We start from the raw sequence: 20,787 nt of genomic DNA, 5'->3' as shown, positions 1-20,787 counted from the left end.
GTTGCCCAGGCTAGTCTCAAACTCCTGGACTTAAGCAATCCTCCTGCCTGCCTCAGCCTTCCAAAGTGCTGGGATTACAGGTGTGAGCCACTGCACTCAGCCCCATTTTCTACTGAGTTGCTTTCTTTATCTTACACATTTGTAGGAATTATTTATATATCTATTAATTCTTAATTTTTTGATTATATATGTTGCAAATATCTTCTCTCATTCCGTGGCTTGCCATTTCATTCTTCCAGTCATGTATTTTAATGAGAAGAAGTTCTTCATTTTAATGGTATTCAAGTTCTCCTCCATGGTTAGCACTTTCTGTTAGCTTATAAAGAATTTTTTGTCACCTTAAGTTCCTGACAATGCTCTTCTATGTAACCTTCTAGGAGCTTTATTGTTTTATGTTTGACATTTAGATCTTTAATACACCCAATTTTTTATCTATGATGTGAGGTGTAAGGATCAAGTGTCAGTTCTTCCCACATATACTAATCCAGTTGACTTTACTCCTTTTATTAAAAAATACCATCCATTTTCGGTGACATTATTTTATTTCCTTAAAATTAAATTTTCTATTTTGAGACAATTGTACAGTCCCATGCAATTGTGAGAAATAATATAGAGCGATCCCATGTACCCTTTATCCAGTTTCCCCCAGTGGCAACATCTTGGAAAATTATAGTACAATGTCACAACCAGGATGTTGACAGTGATACAGTCTAGATACAGAAAAGTCCCAACCCATAAATATTCCTCTTGTTGCCCTTTTATAGCCACACCCCTTCCCTCACCCCTATCTCATCTCTGACCCCTGGTCACCACTAATCTGTTCTCCATTTCTATAATTTTGTCTTTTCAAGTACAGATGCTCCTCAATTTATAATAGAGTTACATCCTGATAAGCACATCAGAAGTCAATAATATCATGTCACAAATGCATTTAATACCCCAATAAACCCATCATAAAGTCAAAAAATTTTAAATCAAAGCATCGTCTTAAGTGAGGGACCATCAGTCTGCTGTGTAAATGGAATCACACAGTATGGAACATTTTGGGATTGCATTTGTTTTCCCCCACAAAATTCCCTGATGATTCATTCAAGTTGTAATGCTTATCAATAGTTTGTTCTTTTCTATAATTGAGTAGTGACATTATTTCTTAACCTGGGCCTGTCTACACAGCATACTGTATGTAGTGTGTATACACGTGTGCATGCTCATGCATGTGTGTGCTTCCATGAGTGTGGAAGTATAATTTCAGCATTGCACAGGCTTGTAGTCACTATTCCAGTCATCTAATGTGTCTGAGGGCTGAGAGCTCAGATGGATAAGTGAGGGGAACAAAAGATGAAGTGAGACGCCGGGAGGAACACAGATTCCTGTCTCAGTCCCCAAGCCACTGGTTGCTAAGGAACCATGAATACATTTCTGGGATTGCAGACTGACCCTGTTCCCCTGGGATCTGCAGAAGGCTCAGCTGGGCAGGCCTGGTTCCACCTTCACTGGGGGCTGGGGCTGGTGCACCATGGACCCTTGAGATGCTGTGGAATTGGTGGCAAGGGAAAAGTATATCCTATCTCCTAATTTTTAATCATGTTGTTGAATCTCATAACCACATTATCCATTTACAGCCCCCTGAGCCAGCCAACTTCCCTGGCATGGCCCAGTTGAAAGCCTCTGCAGTCACGTGTCCATTACAGGTGGCGAGTGCTATACTGAGATGAGTGTCTTGCCCAGGTTCACACTGTCCTGAAGCAAGGCCAACAGGGAGTCCTCCGGTTCCTTAGCTTTTGGTTGTCTCCATGAGACCTAGAGTGGTAACAGGAGCTCTTCCCCAAGCAGTCAGGGATCTGAGGACATGCAGTGACAGAATGGGAATGGCTTGAGCCCTCTGGACACCTGGCATCCTGGACAGGGCATTAGGAATTGGGGACTGGTACTCTAGCCCTGGCACAGAACTGGCACATTCCCTTCTTGACATATGCATCATTAGATGGAGGGGTGGATGGACGTATAGATGGGTGGATTGATGGATGGGTGGATGGATGGATGATGAATGGATGGATGGATGGATGCATGGGTGGAAGGATGGGCAGGTGGATAGATGAGCAAGTGGATGGATGAGTGGGTGGATGAATGGATGATGGATAAATGGATGAATGGATAGGTGGGTAGATGGATGGGTGGGTGATTGGATGGATGGATGAATAGGTGAATGGATAGATGGATGATGGGTGAATGGATGGATGAATGATGAATGGATGGGTGTGGATGGGAAGATTGGTGAGTGAGTGGGTGGATAGGTGGATAGATGGATGAATGGATGGATGAATTGTTGGGTGGGTGGATGCTAGAAGGATACATGGATGATGAATGGATGGGTAGGTGGGTGAATGGATGAATGAATGGATGGGTGGATGATGGGTGAATGGATGTATGAAGGATGAATGCATGTATGGATGGATGAGTGGGTGGGTAGATAGGTGGATGGATGGATGGATGGATGGATGAATTGGTGGATGGGTGGATGCTAGAATGATACATGGATGATGAATGGATATATGAATGGGTGGGTGGGTAGTGGATGAATGGATGGGTGGATGAATGGATGGATCGATGAATGGGTGAATGGATGGATGAAGGATGGATGGATGTATGAATTGATGGGTAGATCAGCGAGTAGGTGGGTGGATAGGTGGATGAATGGATGGATTGGTGGGTGGGTGGATGCTGAAGGATATATGGATGATGAATGGATGGGTGTGTGTGTGAATGGATGAATGGATAGGTGGATGGATGGGTGGGCAGATGGATGGATGGATGGATGAAGGATGAATGGATGGGTGGATGGGTGAGTGGGTGGGTGGAGAGGTGGATGGATGGATGATGGATTGGTGGGTGGATGCTGATGTATATATGAATGATGAATGGATGGATGGATGAATGGGTGAATGGATGGATGAAGGATGAATGGATTGGTGAATGGGTGAGTGGGTGGGTGGAGAGGTGGATGGATGGGTGGATTGGTAGGTGGGTGGATGCTAGAAGGATATATGAATGATGAATGGATGAATGGATGAATGGATGCCTGAATGAGGGAGGATGTAGATGAATGATGATGGAAGTAGATAATGAATGAATGGATGATGAATACAGAGACCTACAGGGACTGGAAAAAGTCAGTGTCAGTATGGACAGCAGGTTGGAAGAAATGGGAATGTAGAATCCCCCAGGTAAAGAGACTGCTTTCACCAAATGGCAAATGGAGACCCTAAGGCCCTGAGAAGTGGCTTGTCCAACCCTAGGGAGTCGGAGAGTGGCAGAGCTGGCACCCAAACCTAGCCTTGCCTAAGTCCAGATCCAGGTTTCCCAAAACCACTTCATATCTACAGACGGCAAAGGGTGATTCAGGATGCTGGCAGTGATCCCAGCAGATAGGATGTCTGTTTGCACGCTCCGAGGCTGATGCAGGGGGTCTGGGCATCAGGGCTCTGGGGTCTCCACCCATGGCTGCTCCTACTGCTCTGCAGCCTTGGGTGCTTACTCCTGGCAACAAGCATTGATTGAGCACCAGCTGTTTTTGGTGCTAGACATTAGGCCCTGTGCTGGACCATGAGCAATTTGGTCGGGTAAGCACTGTGGTCCCTGATGTTGGGGAACTTACGGCCCTCTGTCAGCTTCCTCAGCTGTAAAATGAGCAAGGGGTTAGAATCGACACCTCTGAAGACTGTGTTCGGCTGGAACTCCCAGCTTCACTGGCCTGCTCCTGCAGCCTAGACCTGACCCACTGCTGGCTCTTGCGTCCCAAAAGCTGGCCACTGGGTAGGTATCTGTTGGCATTGGTGGGTGGTGAGAGCTGAGGGCATCGTGGAGATCCATGTGGACCATGGCTTCCCTGTGCAACTGTCTCAACCCCACACCCAGGACATCACCAGGCTGTGTCTAAAGGCTGGGCCAGGGAGCCCAGGAAATATTTAACTTTGAAAAATGGACCTTCACAGCTCATTAGGCCTCAGCAGCGCCTCAGGCAGCGTGGGGAAGAGGGAGACGCCAGGGCATGGAATCGCTGAGGTATTTAAAGGCCGATTCTGCATTCCTGACCAGCAATGTCTGCCTGCCAAGGCCGGCAATACCAGGCTCCAGGCTGGGTTGGCACAGCAGTGCTCATGTGCCCAGGATGGCCACGGTGGCTGGCGAGCGGGGGAGTGCCGGGCGCGAGGGACTCCTTTGGTCTCTGAATGCCATGACCCTCCTGGCATCTGCTCTTTTCTGCCTCCATGACCTTGGACGAGACACTTTTTGCCACCGGGCCTCAGTTTCTCCACTTGCACTGTGGTCTGGTGTGCCAAGCAGCACTTCTATATTTGGAAGCAGAAGCTGGTTGTGAACTGCACAGATCTGTCTGGCCTGCCCTGCCAAGGCCGGATTGCCAGAGGGTTCCGTTAGTACCGACAGTGGCTGCAGGAACGGGCTTGGCTGCGCTGTGGAGCCTGGGCTGAGGGCTGCTCCCTCTGGCTGTCCAGGTCCACTCAGGGCTCACTGCAGTGTAGGGTGCACCTGTCTCCCAAGCTTGGACCGGGAGAGCATTGCAACAGGCAGGGTAGAGACAGGGGCTGGGAGCTTGGGGATCTTGAATTGGGGATGCCTCTGTGTGGCGCTGGGGAAGAGATGGCGAAGAAAGATCAGGACTGATCAGCAGAGCTAGGACCGCTGCGGTGCTGTAAACATGGAAAATTGTCTTCATCATGTACGTGACATGCAGAGGCATAAACAGGGCATGCCTGGGGCCAGTGGTCCACCTGTGGGCTGCGTCTGCCCGTGGCTGAGTGGAGGGGGGAGGGAGATTCTCAAGGCCCTCCTGGGGCCCCCTCCCCTCAACCTCACCAGCTCCCTGACTCTCTGCTCTGTGACCTAGGGTCAGTTACTTTCCATCTCTGAGCTTCTATTAATATTTCCTTCATTGGAAACTAAGGATGTTTCCTTAATTCCTAGGTCTGAGGATTGTGGAATCAAAAGAGAGAAAGTGAAAGAACGCCTGGTGGGGGCCAGATGAGCTTCTGCTTCTTTCTGTGTGCCCTGCAGGGAATGGCAGGAACCTCACAGGGCCAGCCTGGGCCTGGGCCGTGCTCTGCTGAGTGCCTGCTGGGCTGTTACTCTCTCAGCCTCAGTTTCGTCGTCTGTACAATGGGTGCAGGTCAGCCTCTCCCTGTGAACAAGGCTGTGAGGATTCAGCTCCAGCTGGGACGGCCCATCCTTCACCCTCCTTGAGGGGTGCAGGCCCCCAGGAAGTGAGTGCTCATGCTGGCCCATAGTGACTAAATGCTGGGCTTCTTCCTGGATTCTGCTGGGTTCCTGGCAGTGGGCAGTGCAGGACCTGGAGACATTCATGGCCGTGTAGACACCTTCAGAGTCCGGCAGACCTGGGATAAGGATGAGGGGATGTGCTGGCTGGAGAAGGAAACACCCATCGGGGCAGCCAAAGAAAGTGCCCGATTCTGAGAGCCTGGGCAGACGTGTACACATACGTGACCTGGGCTTGGACTGCCAGTGTGCCTGGGCTGGCACGCGCACATACTGGAGCACCCGGGTTGGTGTGCATACATACGTGTACACATAGGTGACATGGGCTCAGACTGCCCGGTGCGCCCAGGCAGGTGCATGCTCCAGGGACAGAGTGTACGGTGTGTGGTGTGGGGGCGGTGACCGCTTCCTGGTGCGAGAACACATACACCTATGTGGACGTAGCCTTGCTGGGTGTGTGCACAGCTGCACGGGGGTCTGTGTGCCCCACTGTGTGGACACCTCTGGTGGTGCACAGCCCATGTGTGACAGGGAGGTGAGCACTGAAACAAGTGTGCATGTCCTCTGTGTGTCCCCGGACAGCTGTGTGCACCACACTCACCCCACCCGCTCATCCCCATGGCAACCCCACAGCAGGTGTCTGGGAGACCCTAATCAGTGCTGATGGACACGGGGTGCAGGGCATGTGGGATGGGGCTCACCAGGGACGGCTGGGCCCGTCGGGGTTCCTGGGCAGAGGCTCCAGCAGGAGTGAGAGTGCTTCCTCCTCCCCAGCCTGTGCCACCCCCTCCTGCGTGCCGGCCATGGGGACAGCACTCGGGAAGCCCCTGTCTGGCTGTGATTCCTGCAGGGCGATTGGAGCAGTGCGGCCCCGTCTGGCCTGGCCGTGCGCCCACGCTTAGAGCTGAACAGCCCTCAGGGCCACAGACTCAGCAGGGAGCCCCCAGTCTGAGCTACTGGTCTCACTTCCTAGAAAGAGAAATGGAGGCTTGAAGCAGCTCCAGCCAGGGGTCCCCACACTCTAGCATGCCCACCTCCACCTGGAAGGAGGCAGGGAGCCTCCAGGTCGCAGGGCTGGGGAATGCTGTCGCCTTAAACCCACGCCAGTCTCCCTGCTGGCCATTTTCCTGCCTCCCTTTGCTATTTTGCTGGTTATCAAAGACCTTTGCTGTGAGACCCAGGCCAGCCCGGCCCAGTGCCTCTCCATCCTCCTGTGAAGTCATCGGCTCGGTTGGCAGGGTTCCCATGGCAACAGCAGTGATGTCACAAAGCACTGGAGGAGGCTGGCTGGAGGGAGGAGTGGGGTGAGGCTCCAGGAGGGGATTCCTGGCTCCTCCCAGGCCTTCTAGAAAGATAGAGCTCTGGTCCATCAGTCGCCCAATAGGCCGGGGCTTGTGCCCCTAGAAGCAGATCCCAGGAGTACCCTCCACCTCCCCAAGACAGGAAACCACCTCCTTCAATGAGTCAGCTCCCCCAGCACCCAGACACCCACCTGCCCAGATGCGGAGGCCCTTGCAGGAGCGAGGGTATGAGACGGGAGGCCCCGACACCAAGATGTCACCTTCACCTTGCCTGGCCCACGTGGCTGCCGTTTGTCAAACTTAGACTGGCTCTGAGGGCCGCTGGCCGTGCACCTCCCAGGGTGCGTTCGAGACCACCTGTCAGCTGCCTCTGCACTCGACTTTTTTTTTTTTTTTTTTTTTTAATCTCTGCTGAACTATTAAAGAAACTGTCTGTTAGACACTAGTGGGGGACTCTGAGAGTCTCCCTGACCCTGGCTGCCGACAGCAGCCCTGTGCCCAGCTGGGACAGCTTCCAGCTCCCTGCCCTCCCTGTTGAGTGCCACAGAGGGGCGTTGTGCACGGTGCCTGTCCCTCTCGCTTCAAGTTAGGCTGCAGATGGCTCCGGATGCCCGCGGCCATGCCAGGGAGCAGACGTGGGCGACAGACACACAGTCGGACCTGCCCCGTGGCTCCAGAGCTCATGCGCAGCCTGCTGGGGCTGTGAGGATTCTGTCTCTCTGCCATGAAAGCCACCAGGACCCTGCTTCCGCCTGAGAACCCTAGTGGGCCAGGCGTGTGGCTGGCCTCCCAGCCCTTCCCAGCACCAGCTGTGTCCTCCTCCCCCAGGGCTGCACTTCAGGGCTCAGGTGTCTGCATCAAGGGCACTCCGTGAAGGGCAGGAGCAGGGCCATTGGCACAGGCCTGGGCAAGTCTCGCCGGGAGGCCGGAGCAGACTCAGCCTCTCAAGCCCATGAACCCCACTTTGAAAACCATGCAGCCAGGTGTGGTGGCTCGTGCCGGTAATGCCAGCACTTGGGAGGCTGAGGCGGGCAGATCGCTTGAGGTCAGGAGTTCAAGACCAGCCTGGCCAACATGGCAAAACCCCGTCTCTACTAAAAAATACAAAAATGAGCCAGGTGTCGTGGTGGGTGCCTGTAATCCCAGCTATTTGGGAGGCTGAGGCAGGGAGAATTGTTTGAACCTGGGAGGCAGAGATTGCAGTGAGCTGACATCGCACCACTGCACTCCAGCCTGGGCAAGAGAGTGAGACACTGTCTCAAAAAAAAAAAAAAAAAAAAAAGGGAAGCCTACTGGTTTGGTTTCACTGACTCCCATTCATTCGTTCACAACCATTCACTCAGCAAATCTTATTGGGCCCACCAAGCCCTGGGGTTACCAAACAAAGTCTGTTTCCTCCTGGAGTGTGCGTTTATTAAATGCCTACTGTGTGCTGAGCAAACCAGGCTGGTTTAGATGTGGGACACAGCAGTGAGCAGGGCAGACGTGACTCCTGCCTGCTGTCGTCCACCCGGGCTCATAACAAAACACGGACACTGGAGCCTGGACGGCAGCATGCAGTCTCCCCGCCCCCAAGACGGAAGTCCCAGAGCAGGTGCCAGCGAGCTTGGCTCTAGGATGGCCAGTATCCTGGTTTGCAGCTTCTCACTGTGTCCTTCCAAGGCAGAGAGAGAAAGAGAGAAAGGGGGGGGGGGAGATGGAGTAAGAGACAGAGGGAGAGAAAAAGAGATGAAGGGAAAAAGATGGAGAGAAAGAGAAACGGAGGGGGAGAGAGAGACAGAGAAGGAGAGAGGGCGTGCGCAAATGCTCTGGTGTCTCTTTTTTTTTTCAGAGATGATCTCCCTCTGTCACCCAGGCTGGAGTGTGGTGGCACAATCACAGCTCACTGCAGCCTTGACCTCCTGGGCTCAAATGATCCTCCCCCCTCAGGTTCTGGACTAGCTGGGACCCCGGGCGCATGCCACCACACGCACATGCTAATTATTGTTTACAACTTTTTTCTGTGGAAATGATCTCGCTGTGTTGCCCAGGCTGGTCTTGAACTCCTGACTCAATCAGTCCTCCCGCCTCAGCCTCCCAAAGTGTTGAGATTACAGGTGTGAGCCACGGTGCTCCGCCTGGCATCCTTCCATGTAAAGGTGCTAATCACATCATGGGCCCCATCCTCCTGATCTCAGCTAACCCTGATCACCTCCCAGAGACCCTGCCTCCTGCTCTCATCCGCCTCTAGTCAGGGCTTCAAGCCAGAGATGCTGGACACATTGCAGCCCACAGCACTGCCCTTAAGGAACTGAGGGTCCAGTGGGGTGACTCGAGCAAAGGAGGGCTTAGGAAAACAATGGGTGACAGGAAATGGCCATGGGCAATGCACTAGCAGGGACTGGGTGGCCCCTTTCAATGGGGCAGGCTGGGAGGCTTCTCGGAGGAGGTGAGGTGGAGATGGTTCACCCAGGCTGGGGTCCAAGGCCTAGCACCCCTCACTGGCTTCGAGACCTTGGACTGGGTTGACCCTGCCCACCGGTCCCCACACAGCTGAGGCCAGCCTGGTATGCAGCACGTGTTAGGGCCGGGGTTCCCAGCTTCCCACTGGCCTTGGGACCCCTGAGGCTGTTTTCTCATCCACTCACCCAGGGGTACATTTGGGAAAATCGGTATTTGCCAAATTTGCAACAACTCCTGTGTGATCTCAGGCCCTTCTCTAGGGAGGCCTCCGCTTCCTGCCCCCACCCCTCCTTCTGGGACTTTGTCTCTGGTTTCACTCGGCTCAGGGCTGCCTGCCCGTGAACACGTTAAGGCATGTGTCATCATTCAGCAAGTTCACCTGAACAGATTTTTAAAAAAATATTGCTTTGGCTGGGCACGGTGGCTCACGCCTGTAATCCCAGCACTTTGGGAGGCCAAGGTGGGTGGATCACGAGGTCAAGAGATGGAGACCATCGTGGCCAACGTGGTGAAACCCATCTCTACTAAAAGTACAAAAAATGAGCTGGGCGTGGTGGTGTGCGCCAGTAATCCCAGCTACTTGGGAGGCTGAGGCAGGAGAATCACTTGAACCCGGGAGGTGGAGGTTGCAGTGAGCTGAGATCATGCCATTGTACTCAAGCATGGATGACAGAGTGAGACTCTGTCTCAAAAAAAAAAAAAAATTAATTGTAATTTATTTTAAAGACAGGGTCTCTCTCTGTCGCCCAGGCCAGAGTGCAGTGGTGCAATCACAGCTCACTGGAGCCTTGAACTCCTGGCTTCAAGCTATTCTCCCACCTCAGCATCCAGGTGTGGGAAGAAAGGAGAGATAGGTAGGGCAGTGGGGCTGGGGCCAGGCCTGGGCTTCCTGCAGAGCCGTCTGGCAGAGGGGCAGGTGCTGACTAAGGCTGCGGGCTTGGAGAAGACCCTGGACTTTCTTTCCTGTTTCTAATACGTATTTCCAAATGTGCCTGACATAACAGTTACTGTCTCTCCTAGACTTTCTGCGTCCCTCTAGATGTCTTTTTTTAATATGATGCCTACATTTGAACATCTCGCCAAATTTTTAGCCAATTAGATTCCGAGGGAACCTCGGCCTTCATTTCAGGCAAACAAGCAAATTTCAAGCCTCATTTTCTATTTCTAATAAGCACTTATCAAATTTACAGCTCTTATATACAATTCGTCAGGTTAATGCCTTCGGAATATTCCTGCCTCCCTTTCATGGCAATTTTCTTCTCCTGCTTTGCACCCTCGGCACTCTCTCTGACTTTGCTAAGCAAATTAGCACATCAGCTTCCTGTTGGGTGAGGAATGACTGGACCACAGCAGTGAGAGGAAGAGGATGGGGTGAGGGGGCCCGGCCACCCTTAGCAGCCGCCATAAGATTTTTTTACAACATAGAAAACACTGTGCCATCCTGAATCACAAAGTCCTAATTAAACATGAATCCTTTTCTGGAGGACTGGCATTTAAATATACGTAATAGCATATTATTTCTCTTTTTAATTTCAAAAGCAATGTACATGTGTATACACTAAAGAAAACTAGGAAAATGCTAAAAACAGGAGATGTAAGCTCTGGCTCCACCATGCAAGAGAAGCTCGTCAGCATTTTCGAGCTTCTCCTTCTGGTCTTTTTTCTTCTTTTGAGGACCGGTGTTTGTTTCAGGGTTTGTATCACCCTTAAAAGAAACTTAAAAATCTGAGATAAAAGTTTCATATGGAAAAGTTCACAAATCCTCATTTTGCACAGAGTAATGAATTTTCACAAGCACACAGGCCAGAAACAGAATGAAACCAGCCCTACCGCCCCAGAAGGTTCCTCAGGTCTCTCCAGGCCATCTCTTCCCACCTCGGGATAAATGCTACCCGGGCTCCTTCCAGCGGAGCTGAATTTCACCTGTTTTTCAGATGTTGTATAAATGGAACCATTCCTTATGGAACTTCGTGTCTGGCTGCTTCTGCACATTTCTTTTCTTTTTCCTTTTTTTTGAGACCAAGTCTTCACTCTCTCACCTAGGCTGGAGTGCAGTGGCCCCATCTCAGCTCACTGCAACCTCCGCCTCCGGGGTTCAAGTGATTCTCCTGCCTCAGCCTCCCAAGTAGCTGGGATTACAGGTGCCTGCCACCATGCCAGGCTAATTTTTGTATTGTTAGTAGAGATAGGGTTTCACCATGTTGGCCGAGATGGTCTCGAACTCCCAACCTCAGGAGATCCGCCCACCTCGGCCTCCCAAAGTGCTGGGATTACAGGCGTGAGCCACTGTGCCCGACTGCTTCTGCACATTTCACCTGCAAAATCCATTCATCCTTGTTACGTGTAAAGGCGGTTCCTTCCTCTTCATTGCTGTATAGTATTCCCAGGTAAGGCTGTACCTCAGCTAGTGGATTCCTTTTCTGCTGATGGGCATTCAGGTTGTTTCTAGTTTGGGCTACTGTGGGTACTGTGAGTAGGATGCTCTTCCCAGTACCTGTGTTTTGTGGAGACATGTTGATATCTCTGTCCATCTTGGGAATGGACTTGTTGGGTCTGATCATTCACTGACTTTCAGTAGTTTCCAAGTTGCAGCTGGGTGCAGTGGCTCACACCCATAATCCCATCACTTTGGGAGGCCAAGGTGGGCAGATCGCTTGAGCCCAGGAGTTTGAAACAAGCCTGGACAACATAATGAGACCCTGTCTCTAAAATTTTTTTTAATTAGCCAGGTGTAGTGGCACATACCTGTGGGCCCAGCTACTCAGGAGGCTGAGGTGGGAGGATCACTTGAGCCCTGGGAGGTCCAGGCTGCAGTGAGCTATGATTAAAATTCGGGGTTTGTTTTGTTTTGTTTTTGTTGTTTATTTTTTGATATGGAGTCTTGCTCTGTTGACCAGGCTGGAGTGCAGTGACGCTATCTTGGCTCATTGCAACCTCCGCCTCCCGGCTTCAAGCGATTCTCCTGCCTCAGCCTCCCTAGTAGCTGGAATTACAGGCGTGTGCCACCACGCCCGGCTAATTTTTGTATTTTTGGTAGAGACAGGGTTTCACTATGTTGGCCAGGCTGGTCTTGAACTCTAACCTCAGGTGATCTGCCCACCCCGGCCTCCCAAAGTGCTGGGATTACAGGCATGGGCCACCACACCTGGCCTAGTCATTCTCCTCTTATTGAAAACTTTAGTGATGTCCTTTTATTTTCCTTCTCTATCAAGCAGCAGTGGAAATCTTTGGCTGTACATGGTTTTCTCTCTGGGATTCTCTCCTTCTGATAGGTTCTCAGGAGTGGGGCTGCTGGGTGAAAGGCATGCCATGGTGTAGACCATGAGTTGGAACAAACCGTCTATACAGCAGGGTGCAAACGTCATGTCTGAGCCAGGGAAAGCACAAACGCTGTGTGAACCTTATGTGAATGCATCCGTGTAACCACAGTTGAGGTGAAGACCTAGAACATTGGCAACCCTCAGAGACTTCTGGCACATTCTTTCCTGATCCCAGTGCTCTGTCATTCCTGATTGTAGCAACGGGCATTCCAGGACAATTGATTCTGGGTTTGCCCGTTTCTGAACTTCTGTAAATGAAATCATTGCATACTTCTTCTCTGTTGGAATCAGATGCTTGGTGCCACACAGAAAATCAGCACTGAGACAAAGGATCTCTCAGCAAGGCAATCTCTACTTCCTGCAGAAAGGGTACCCTCACCAGCAGTCTTGCCACACGAGTAACAAACAAAGGAAAAGCAGACATATTTATTCCTTCCACATTTGGGGTTGTCCTTACTGCTGTGTCTGATCTCCCAATTGGTTGGAGCCAGACCTCACAATCTAAAACTGAACACGATTGGCTGATAACATAAAACTTTCTTGAATAGGTAAGAGCAATGGAGAATAAAAAGGAAGTCCAAACAAGAAAGGGGCATAGACTGCGAGCTGGGACATGCCTGTGAGCACGTCCAGAATAGGTATCTTGGTTGAAACACAAGGACATAGAATGTACTACGTGCCTGTGAGCACGTCTAACAGCTACATAGGATAGGGCTTAACAAAGAGCTACTAGCAAAAAGCAGGAAGACTTTGAAGAAAATTAGTCTTTTAAAGAGACTATTATTTCTAACATTTATTATTATTATTCTTTAACCAGAAAGGAAACTTTTCTACTTCCCACATTCTCTTCTGACCTTGTTCTTCTGTTCAACACCACGGGGGGAGACACACCCATTCATTGTGCCTGGCACTGGTTTATTCTCATCACTGAAGAGTGTTCCATCGTAAAAGGGAATCAAGGGTCTTTTCCAGTTTGGGGCAGTGATGCGCTCCCTTGCACATCTCCTGCTTCACATATGTGGGACCCTTTCTGAGGTTTACACCCCTGAGAACAGTTGCGGGTCTCAGATATGCACAGCTTCATGCCAGCTGTTTCCCAAAGTGGTGGTGAGGGTTCGCGACCTCAGAACAGCAGACAAGAGTTCCTGTTGCTCCACATCCTCCTTCCCCAGTGCGAGATCCCATGAGACGCTTGAAGCCTCTGGCAGGTGTGTCCTGGTATCTTACCATGCTTTCATTTGAATTTCCCTGACGAGTAATGAAGTTGAGCACGGGCTTTTTGGCCGTGTGGATGTCCTCGTCTGTGAAATGCCTTTTTAAGATCTCTACTCATTTTATGACTGAGGTGTCAGTTTTCCTTATTAATTCATAAGAGGTGTTTATAGATTCTGAATGAGATCACATTCTCTCAGAAGATAACTATCTTGTGGCTTGTATTTTAATACTTTGTATGGTGTGCATGTGTGTGTGTGTGTGTGTGTGTGTATTTTAGAGACAGAATCTTGATCTGTTGCCCAGGCTGGAGTGCAGTGGTTGGATCATGACTCACTGCACCCTTGACCTCCTTGGCTCAAGTGATCCTCCCACCTCAGCCTCCAGAGTAGCTGGGACTACAGGTGCACTCCATCATGCCTGGTTAATTTTTTAAACAATTCTTTTTGTAGACACAGTGTCTTATTATGTTGCCCAGCCTAGCTTTTCATAGTATATTTTTAAGAGCAGAAATTCTTTATTTTTTTGTAGTAATATTTAGCAGTATATTTTTGCGTGAGTGGGAAGAAATTCTTCCCTGTCTCTAGGTCATCAATATATTTTTTCTGGCTGAGTGCAGTAACTCATGCCTGTAATCCCAGCACTTTCGGAGGCTGAAGTGGGAGAACTGCTTGAGCCTAGGAGTTCAAGACCAGCATGGGCAACATAGAAAGACCCCTTCTCTACAAAAAATTAATGAGGCGTGGTTGTGCATGCCTGTAGTCCTAGCTACTTGGGAGGCTGTGGTAGGAGGATCACCTGAGGCTGAGAAGTTTGAGGCTACAGTGAGCTGTGATTATGCCACTGCATTCCACCTTGCAAAACAGAGTGAGACCCTGTCTCAATACACAAATATATATTTGTATTATATATACATATTTTATCTTTTTGTCTACTTTGTCTTTCAAAATGTATAGTTCTTCTTTCCCATTTAGGTCTGTAATCAGTCTGGAATTGACTTTATATGTGAGGTGAGGCAGGTGTTCAATTTTATTTTTTCCAGTATTCATTCAATTTATTGAAAAGTTATGCCTCCTCTCTCATATTAAGGGCTGTTTCATGGGTCAGTTTCTGCATTTTTCTGTTTGTTCCATGGGCTTATGTGTCTAATCTTATACTAATAACAATATCTGTCACCACAGCTTTATAATTAACTATCATTATCTGACAGAAGAAGACCCTCCCTCACTCCACCTTGTTCTTTTTATTTAGGGACATTCTTGGTGTTTTTTTTCTTCCATATACATTTTAGAATTAGCTTGTCAAGTTCCACAAAAAGAAAAAATGGACTGTGATTTTGATTGAGATTCCCTTGAATGTATAAATCAATTGGGAAAGTGTTGACTTTTCATAAATGTTCATTTTCTATTCATTACAGATGTATAGAAATTCAATTTATATTTGTACATGAATTTTATGCTAATATTTTATTAATTTTGGTAATATACACATTCTTTTGGACTTTTTATATACATAATCACATCGTCAGTAACTAGCTAGTGCTTCATTTCTTTCTTTCTGAATCTTATAATTATTCTTTTTCTTGCCTTATTGCAATGGCTGCAATTATCAGCACCATGCTGAATCAAAGTAGTGGCAGCAAGTATCCTTGTGTTGCTCTTGATTGCAAAGGAAAGTTTTAATTGCTCCATGGTCTGATGTGCTGTAAGTTATACACATGGTAAGACTGTTTGATATGTGTTGCCAAGTGACTTTCCAAAAGAATAGTGCCAGTTTCACCATAACCGTGCCAGCACTGCAATGCACTGGGATTTACTTTTAGTTTAGTGTTTTTGTTTTTTTAGATCATGTCTGTTTTGATGAGCCCATGGTGTCTCATTGTATTTTCTAAAAATTTGCATTTCCCTGATTATATGGGAGGTTGAGCATTGGGCCATACGTCTCCTAACCACCTGTATTTTCTGTTTTGTGTTTGTTCCTTTACCCATTTGTTTATATGCTGTTGATGTTTCCCTAATCATTTTGAATGAGTTCTTTACATAATGAAGATAGTTATCATTTGTCTATCACATTCACCACAAATATTTTCCCCTCTCTGCTATATAGCTTTGGGTTACTTTTTATTGTTCCCTCTTCTTATTTTTATTTGGTCAAATCTGCCTCCTTTTTCTTTTAAAATTTATTCTCTTCCTTCTGAGCTTAGATAGCCTGTGTCCCTCCTGAGAACTGATAAGTATTGAATTCTGTTTTCATCCAGCTATTTTATGGCTTAATATTTCATATTTAACTGTTTACCCCGTCTGGAATTTGTGGGGCTGTGGGGTGTGAAGTGAGGACTTAATTGCTGCTTGCAGTTTACCAGGGGATGGGGCCTCATTTGCACTTCCAAGTCTCTGGGCTCAGCTTCCTCCTTCAGTGCTGAGCGGGGGAGATTAAAGGAAGCAGGGAGGTGGCATCTTGTGCAGCCGGAGCTGGGACTGATTGTGGAGCCCTAATTACCATAGGGACAGTCCTGCTTGCAGGCTCTGCCTGAGTTTCAGTCCAAAGCGAAGAACTCTCGGCCAGTTTGGCCACATCCAGTGTATCCTTGGGGAGGTCTTGTCATGTGTTTGAGACTCGGTTTCCCAGTCTCTGAAATGAGGGTCCTGAGGACACCTGTCCTATAAGAGCCGTCACTGGGACTGTGTGCACTGAGGGGTTTGTCCTGCAAAAAGCAAGGGGTCGGGCGGGCTCAGTACAAATCCCGGCTCTTCTGTGTGACCTTGGGCAAAAGGCGTCACTGCTGCGTGCCTCAGTTTCCCAATCTGTAAACAGGGATAATAAAGCTGGAGCTTCCACCTCCTCGTGGAGCTAGGGGAGAATTCTGCAAGACAGCCCGCGGGAGGGCCTGGTGTTTGCAGCAGGCGCACAGCCCTGCTGTTCTTGTTAGGACTGCCATTCAGGAGAGCAGAGCCTGCAGCTCTGGGTGGGGGACCCTGCCAGCTGAGAGTGGGCTGCTGGGTGGGGCTACTCCCCTTTCCCAGCGCCAGTGGGACCTGGACTCTTCCCCTCCTCACCCCAAAACTGGGCTGTGGGGAGTGGGCACCCGGAGCACTGGTCTCGTTTCCTGACCCAGATGAAAGGACCAGAGTTGCCTGAAGAACCTACAATACACACAGGCACACATGCATTCACACATTCACATGCAAGCACACACGTATATGCACACCCCCACGCGTGCATGCACACACGTGCATGCACATACGCACACGCACTCAATGCACATGTATGCACGCATGCATGCACCCATGCCACACATACACATGCAAACACACTTGCACACACATGCCCACACAGTTGTATGCACACATGATTTACACACACACAGTTGTGTGCACGCATGCACACACAGGCACACAGGCATGTGCGTACGTGCTCACACACTGCCAGACCTTCTGTAAACACATGGTTATACACACTCAGACCCATGTGTGTCAGTGGGTCTGGGCTCCTCCCCACTCCAGGAGGCTCCACCCGCAGCAATATTGGGAAGGAGTCGGCTTGGGGTCCTGAGTGTGGCCTGGGGTGTGCAGTCAGCTCACTCACTGCCCTTGCTCGCGAGTCCCGTCCCCCTCACTCTGAGACCCCACATCACGTCACCCCTTCAAAGTCAGTGCCAGGCCTGGGCACCCCTCCCCAGCCACGTGCCTGGCACCCAGTGGGCAGCGGGCACTTGAGTGGGAAAGTCCCCTGCCCACTGAGGAGGCCCCGCACCGACGGTCAGCCCTGTCCACTGAGGCTCAAGGTCAGCTTGGACCCTCATGGAGAGCTCCTGGCTGGGGGAGAGGTCAACCCTGCATGTCCCCATCAGAATGTGGAGGCGTGGACACTGAGGATGAGACCTGAACGGAGAAGCCAGAGCCTGGGTGGGTCTGCAAGAGGCTCCTAGGGTGGGGGGCATGCAAGTGCAGAGGCCGAGATGGGGGCCTGCTGCGGGGGGAGAACGTGTCAGAGAACAGAGGGGCACCCGGTGGCCAGAGGGCAGAGCTCACGGGGGGGTGCAGTCCAGCCCAAAGGCTGCACATCACAGGGGGCACCCACAGGGCCCAGGGGTGGGCAGCAAGGAGGTGCGGGGTGGTGGGGACCCTGGGTGGGGCGGCACAGCTGTGCGGGAGGCTGGGCTGCTGGCATCAGCAGGCGCCCCTCCTCCCCACCTCGCTAAACAATCATTGCACAAAATATGCAAATGGTATAATTACTGTTATTTGTTTTGCTGATATAAGTGTTTGAAATGCAAATGTCAAGTTTGGGCGCCTTCATTTTTCCAACCCTCTCACCCGGACATTTGCAAGTTGATGAGTTGTTCCTCGTCCTGGAAGGAGGAGGAGGAGCTCCCCCCAACTGCCAGGGTGCCAGGGGAGTGAGTCCGGCATGGCAGCCGCCACTGCCTGCCCGAGGGCACCGCTGGGCCCCCGCTTCCAACGGCACACAGTGGACACCTCAGAAGGGAGGCCTCACAGCCTCACCATGCACCTGTGTGATCGGCCCCTCGGAGCTTCAGTTTACCCTAGCCTCTGAGGACTGCTATCTCTCTGGGCCCCTGCCTTTTCTGCCTCATGGCAATTCAGTGGATGGCTTTGGGCCTCGGTTTCCCGTCCACAACATCCTGCACAGTTTCTTTGCCCTTGTGTAAAGTAGAGCCTTGGCGTCCCGGGATGGTCTTCAGGGAGGGCTGATGAAGCCCTGAGTATCACAGACAAAACCGCCTGTGTATTTTCCACGGCAGGTTCCTAGCTTTGACCCCTCCAGCCCAGTGGTCTCTGAGGCTCCCTGGCCTGTGGTTCCTGACAAGATTGAGCTGTGAGCCTGCACCCTGACAAAGGGATGGTCACCATTGTCCTCATTCTACAGTGGGGGAAAGTGAGGCACAGCATTTCAGGAGCTTGTCAAGGTCACGGCAGCCTTGACATGGATGCTGCTCAGCTGCCAGCATAGCCTACCTCTGGGCTCCTCCTCGGAGCCACCATGGACCACGTGCATGGGTGGGAGCCATCACTTTCTTAAAACCCAGCAACCCACATCCTCCAAGTCCCACTGTGCACTGCTGCCACCCACACCACCCTGAATCTCCATGACATGCAAATCTGGGCATGCCCCCGCATGCCCCACCTTCCCAGTGGAGCCCCTGGGCCAGCAGCTGCTGCATATCAGATCACCAGCGACCCCACGAATCCCTGATCAATGCTGGCTGCTCAGAAGCATGGATTTCTAGCCGCAATACAAAGGCCTCTGTGAATTTGTCTAATCACCTTCACTCCTGTAAAGCACACGGCCCCAGAGAGACCCCCCTCCAGGCCTGGCTGGCTTCTAGAGGGTCGATGAGTGGGCCCCTGCATCCTGCCTTGTGTTCAGCCCCTCAGGCGCCTTGCGTTGGCAGATGCCAGGGAGGATGTTGGGTTAAAGCTCAGGCTGTGTCAGAGGGGGTGCGTTGGATGCCTGGGCCTGGGTGTGGCTGAGTGGGCCTTTGTGGAGAGTGATGAGTGTGCGTGCCTCTGTGTGTGCAATGCACATGAGTTCATGTGTATGTGTGCACATGTGCAACATGCGTGTACGTGTACATATGTGCGTATGTGTGTGCACGTGTACACTCAGTCTGCTGCTGATGCTAAGGGAGAGCGAAAGCCCAGGGCAGGTACCTTGACCTGCACACCGTGCCCAGCACACATGTGAGAACACGTAGAGCCTGCTCCGTGTCCTTATGAGCTCCCGCTCTGGACCTCTGCTCATAAGGACACGGTGGTTCCACAAGGCCTGGCTGTTCCTCCTTTGGATGGCTTTGCTGGAAAGTCCAAGAGTAGCTGGAAATCCGCGTCCTGGCCCGACCCCTCCACGTGACTGTGGGCTGGCCGCACCCGCCTGTCTCCTAGTCTGTAACATGGAGCACTTTGCAGAGCTGGGCTGGGTATGCAGTAGGCACTCCACAAGCATGCATTCCTGCCTCTCCCCTGGGACTTCGCCGGAGGCTGCTGGACAAACGCCCTGTACCACCGCATCTGCCCTCCCAGCGCAGGAAGTGGGGCAACCCTAGGGCTGATGGGTGCCCTGGGAGGGGCCTCGGGCAGGACCAAGCAAAGGAAGTGGGCATGGGCTGGGTAGACAGCAGGGGGACCCACAGGGCAAAGGCCTGGGGCAGAGAGGATGTGGACCTGGAATCCTCCTCCTATTTTATTTCAGTTACCTTTTCGAGCACAGGTTCAGCCTCCTTAGCATATTCAAATACACACCATTATTATTTCAATTAGTGGTTAAGTAATTATCTCTAACTGAAGAGCATCCCCCCACTTTCCCATGTATTTTTTGGTTATTTACATCCGCTTCTAACCCACAATTTTATGTAATTACATGCCACTCACTCATCTGTGCACACACACACACACACACTTCCGCCAGCGACAGGTTCCTGCTCGCCTTCTAGCACTCGCTCTGGTCCTGGAGCTGTGGGGGCGGAGTATGGGCAGACAGACCAGGGGGCCCCTCCTGGTCCCCACCGGGGTCTTCTGAGGCTCCCTCAGCCTCCAGGGGCACAGGTGTGGCAGAGCCCAGCGCGGCCCCTGCAACCTCCACACCAAGCCCTTTGCACCCAGAACCCTGTTCGTCCTGCAGATGCCACCTGCTCTGGTCCCTGCACCCCACAGCGCTTTCCCTCCTGCCCTCCAGGTGCAAAGGCATCCTTCATGGAGCTGGGCTCTGCACCATACCCCGGCTGTGCAACCCTGGCAGGGCAGCCTCCCTTCTGACCCTCAGTTTCCCTGTCTGCAAAATGGAGATAAGGTGCTGCATTGTGGTGAAGGAAGCAAGTGTGCTCGTGAGAGGGGATGATGCCTAGAGAGTCCTCTGCACCAGTGCTGGGTGTGCAGAGCTTCCTGGGATTGATGCAGTGGCTGGACAGATGACCTAACCTGTAGGCAGCATAGTTCACTGACTAGCCCAAGGTCTCTCGCTCAGCAGACCGGCACAGAGCTGGGCTTTGGCCTGAGGCATCTGCCTACTGACTTAGTTTCCTTCTCAGTGGTTGGCCTGGCCTGGCACTTCGCAGCTAGGGTGGAAGGTGCCGGGGAGAGGGCCCTGCCGGGGATGCAGCAGTTCCAGTGAGCACGCCCAGGGTCTCTTCCTCATCAGTCCAGCCTTCTGCCTTCACCTCATGGAGGTATGTTGGATGTGATGTGCCTGGAGGGATCCCA

At 51.2% G+C, this 20,787-nt stretch overlaps 1 protein-coding gene across 1 annotated transcript in view; it reads left to right on the top strand.

Annotated features, from left to right (window-relative positions):
* The window catches only part of ELFN1 (extracellular leucine rich repeat and fibronectin type III domain containing 1), a 76,140-nt gene that overhangs the window by 17,762 nt on the left and 37,591 nt on the right, over window positions 1-20,787 (top strand). The window lies entirely within an intron of this gene.

Source organism: Aotus nancymaae, unplaced genomic scaffold (assembly GCF_030222135.1).
Source record: "Aotus nancymaae isolate 86718 unplaced genomic scaffold, 86718_ANA_hifiasm-v0.15.2.pri h1tg000064l_1, whole genome shotgun sequence".
NCBI lineage: Eukaryota > Metazoa > Chordata > Mammalia > Primates > Aotidae > Aotus > Aotus nancymaae.
This window is presented reverse-complemented; position numbering and strand designations above follow the sequence as displayed.